We start from the raw sequence: 4,921 nt of genomic DNA, 5'->3' as shown, positions 1-4,921 counted from the left end.
TTGGCTGTGGGTTTGTCATATATGGCCTTTATTATGTTGAGCTAAGTTCCCTCTGTGCCTACTTTCTGGAAAGTTTTTATCATAAATGGGTGTTGAATTTTGTCAAAAGCCTTTTCTGCATCTATTGAGATGATCATATGGTTTTTATTCTTCAATTTGTTAATATGGTGTATCACATTGATTGATTTGTGTATATTGAAGAATCCTTACATTCCTGGGGTAAACCCCACTTGATCATGGTGTATGATCCTTTTAATGTGCTGTTGGATTCTGTTTGCTAGTATTTTGTTGAGGATTTTTGCATCTATGTTCATCAGTGATATTGGTCTGTAGTTTTCTTTTTTTGTGACATCTTTGTCTGGTTTTGGTATCAGGGTGAGGTGACCTCGTAGAATGAGTCTAGGATGTTCCTCCCTCTGCTATATTTTGGAAGAGTTTGAGAAGATAGGTGTTAGCTCTTCTCTAAATATTTGATAGAGTTCACCTGTGAAGCCATCTGGTCCTGGGCTTTTGTTTGTGGAAGATTTTTAATCACAGGTTCAATTTCAGTGCTTGTAATTGGTCTGTTTATATTTTCTATTTCTTCCTGGTTCAGCCTCAGAAAGTTGTGCTTTCCTAAGAATTTGTCCATTTCTTCCAGGTTGTCCATTTTATTGGCATAGAGTTGCCTGTAGTAATCTCTCACGATCCTTTGTAGTTCTGCAGTGTCAGTTACTTCTCCTTTTTCATGTCTAATTCTGTTGATTTGAGTCTTCTCCCTTTATTTCTTGATGAGTCTGCCTAATGGTTTATCAATTTTGTTTATCTTCTCAAAGCACCAGCTTTTAGTTTTACTGATCTTTGCTATCGTTTACTTCTTTGTTTTTTCATTTATTTCTGATCTGATCTTTATGATCTTTTTTTTTTTTTCCTTTTTCTTTTTTGTGGTACATGGGCCTCTCACTGTTGTGGCCTGTCCCATTGTGGAGCACAGGCTCTGGATGCGCAGGCTCCGCAGCCATGGCTCACGGGCCCAGCTGTTCCGTGGCATGTGGGATCTTCCCGGACCGGGGCACAAACCCATGTCCCCTGCATCAGCAGGTGGTCTCTCAACCACTGCACCACCAGGGAAGCCCTTTATGATCTCTTTACTCTGCTAACTTTGGGGTTTTTTTGTTCTTCATTCTCTAATTGCTTTAGGTGTAAGGTTAGGTTGTTTACTTGAGATTTTTCTTGTTTCTTGAGGTAGGATTGTATTGCTATAAATTTCCCTCCTAGAACTGCTTTTGCTGCATCCCATAGGTTTTGGGTTGTCGTGGTTTCATTGTCATTTTTTTCTAGGTATTTTTTCGTTTCCTCTTTGATTTCTTCAGTGATCTCTTGGTTATTTAGTAGCATATTGTTTAGCCTCCATGTGTTTGTATTTTTTACATTTTTTTCCCTGTAATTGACATCTAGTCTCACCGTGTTGTGGTCAGAAAAGATACCTGATATGATTTCAATTTTCTTAAATTTACCAAGGCGTGATCTATGACCCAAGATATGATCTATGCTGGAGAATGTTCCATGAGCACTTGAGAAGAATGTGTATTCTGTTTTGGATGGACTGTCCTATAAATATCTACTAAGTCCATCATCTTTAATGTGTCATTTGAAGCTTGTGTTTCCTTATTTATTTTTACTTTGGATGGTCTGTCCATTGCTAAAAGTGGGGTGTTAAAGTTCCCTACTATGATTGTGTTACTGCCGATTTCTGCCTTTTTATGGCTGTTAGCATTTGCCTTGTGTATTGAGGTGCTCCTATGTTGGGTGCATAAATATTTACAATTGTTATATCTTCTTCTTGGATTGATCCCTTGATCATTATGTAGTGTCCTTCTTTGTCTCTTGTAATAGTCTTTATTTTAAAGTCCATTTTTTCTGATATGAGAATTGCTACTCCAGCTTTCTTTTGATTTCCCTTTGCATGGAATATCTTTTTCCATCCCCTCACTTTCAGTCTGCATGTGTCCCTAGGTCTGAAGTGGGTCTCTTGTAGACAGCATATATACGGGTCTTTTTTTGTATCCAGTCAGCCGGTCTATGTCTTTTGGTTGGATCATTTAATCCATTTACATTTTAGGTAATTATCAAGATGTATGTTCCTATTACCATTTTCTTAATTGTTTTGGGTTTGTTATTGTAGGTCTTTCCCTTCTCTTGTGTTTCCTGCCTAGAGAAGTTCCTTTAGCATTTGTTGTAAAGCTGGTTTGGTGGTACTGAATTCTCTTAGCTTTTTCTTGTCTGTGAAGGTTTTAACTTCTCCGTCGAATCTGAATGAGCTCCTTGCTGGGTAGAGTAAAGGTTTTTCCCTTTCATCATTTTAAATATATCTTGCCACTCCCTTCTGGCTCACAGAGTTTCTGCTGAAAGATCAGCTGTTAACTTTATGGGGCATTCCCTTGTACGTTATTTGTTGTTTTTCCCTTACTGCTTTTAATATTTTTTCTTTGTATTTAATTTTTGATAGTTTGATTAATATGTGTCTTGGCATGTTTCTCCTTGGATTTATCCTCTATGGGACTCTCTGCACTTCCTGGACTTGATTGACTACTTCGTTTCCCATATTAGGGAAGTTTTCAACTCTATTCTCTTCAAATATTTTCTCAGTCTGTTTCTTTTGCTCTTCTTCTTCTGGGATCCCTATAATTTGAATGTTGGTGTGTCTAATGTTGTCCCAGAGGTCTCTGAGTCTGTCCTCAATTCTTTTCATTTTTTTCTTTATTCTTCTCTGCAGTAATTATTTCCACTCTTTTTATCTTCCAGGTCACTTATCCGTTCTTCTGCCTCAGTTATTCTGCTATTGATTCCTGCTAGAGAATTTTTAATTTCATTTATTGTGTTGTTCATCATTGTTTGTTTGCTCTTTAGTTCTTCTAGGTCCTTGTTAAATGTTTCTTGTATTTTTTCCATTGTATTTCCAAGATTTGGATCATCTTTACTATCATTATTCTGAATTCTTTTTCAGGTAGACTGCCTATTTCCTCTTCATTTGTTTGGTCTGGTGGGTTTTTACTTTGTTCCTTCATCTGCTGCGTATTTCTCTGTCTTCTAATTTTGCTTAACTTGCTGTTTGGGGTCTCTGTTTTTCAGGCTGCAGGTTCATAGTTCCTGTTGTTTTTGGTGTCTACCCCCAGAGGGTAAGGTTGGTTCAGTGGGTTGTGTAGGTTTCCTGGTGGAGGGGACTGGTGCCTCTGTTCTTGTGGATGAGGCTGGATGTTGTCTTTCTGGTGGGCAGGACCATTCCCAGTGGTGTGTTTTGGGGTGTCTGTGAACTTATGATTTTAGGCAGCCTCTCTGCTAATGGGTGGGGTTGTGTTCCTGCCTTGCTAGTTATTTAGCGTACAGTGTCCAGCACTGTAGCTTGCTGGTAATTGAGTGCAGCTGGGTCTTGGTGTTGAAACGGAGATCTCTGGGAGAGCTCTTGCTGATTGATATTACATGGAACCGGTAGGTCTCTGGTGGACTAATGTCCTGAACTCAGCTCTCCCACCTCAGAGGTTCAGGTCTGACATCTGGCCAGATCACCAAGACCGTGTCAGCCACACAGCTCAGAAGAAAAGGGAGAAAAATAAATAAATAAAGTTATTAAAATAAAAAATTATTAAAATAAAAAAGTAATAAAAAAAAGAAGAGAGCAACCAAACCAATAAACAACTCCACCAATGATAGCAAGCACTAAAAACTAAACTAATATAAACATAAAAATCAGAAACTAGTCAGTCGTGTACAGCAAACCCCAGGTCTATAGTTGCTCCCAAAATCTACCGCCTCAATTTTGGGTTGATTCGTTGTCTCTTCAGGCATTCTAGAAATGCAGCGGACCTCAAGTTGATTGTGGGGATTTAATCCGCTGCTCCTGAGGCTGCTGGGAGAGATTTCCCTTTCTCTTCTTTGTTCTCACAGCTCCTGGGGCTCAGCTTTGGATGTGGCCCCGCCTCTGCATGTAGGTCGCTGGAGAGCGTCTGTTCTTTGCTCAGACAGGACGGGATTAAAGGAGCCGCTGATTCGGGGGTTCTGGCTCACTCAGGCTGGGGCGAGGGAAGGGTACAGAATGTGGGGCAAGCCTGCGGTGGCAGAGGCCATTGTGACATTGCAACAGCCTGAGGCACGCCGTGCGTTCTCCCAGGGAAGTTGTCCCTGGATCCCGGGACCCTGGCAGTGGTGGGCTGCACAGGCTCCCAAGAGGGGACGTGTGGACAGTGACCTGTGCTCGCACACAGGCTTCTTGGTGGTGGCAGCAGCAGCCTTAGCGTTTCATGCCCGTCTCTGGGGTCTGTGCTGATAACCACGGCTTGTGCCCGTTTCTGGACCTTGTTTAGGAGGTGCTCTGAATGCCCTCTCCTCATGCACCCCTGAAACAATGGTCTCTTGCCTCTTAGGCAGCTCCAGACTTTTTCCCGGACTCCCTCTTGGCTAGCTGTGGCGCACCAGCCCCCTTCAGGCTGTGTTCACGCTGCCAACCCCAGTCCTCTCCCTCAGGCCACTTACTATTAATGTGATTTTATTTCATTATCTGTAAAGTGGGTCCAAAATTCCTCCTAGAGTTGTTAAAAAGAATTAAATGAGATCTTATGCATAGACCTCTTAGAACTTTGCCTGACCTTGTAATTGCTTCTTACATGTTAGCTGTTATTATTATTCCCACTTATAAAATTTTGGGGAAATCATTTCTTCTTTCTGAACCTCCGTTTTCCCATCTGAAGTAGTAATAAAATCCGTCCTCTTGCGCTGTGGGGATTCGATGAGCAGCTGTGTGTGCAGGATTGGTGTGGGGTAAGCACTCAACCCTGGCAGCCGTTGCCGTACCGCCTGGGGGCAGGAGCCCTGCCCTGACCCCCTTCCCTCAAGAGTTCTGGCAGGAGCCGGCCCAAGGTTTAGCAACTAAAATCACAGGACTCCC

Source organism: Phocoena phocoena, chromosome 4 (assembly GCF_963924675.1).
Source record: "Phocoena phocoena chromosome 4, mPhoPho1.1, whole genome shotgun sequence".
In the NCBI taxonomy this organism is placed as follows: Eukaryota; Metazoa; Chordata; class Mammalia; order Artiodactyla; family Phocoenidae; genus Phocoena; species Phocoena phocoena.
Note: the sequence above shows the minus strand (reverse complement) of the source record.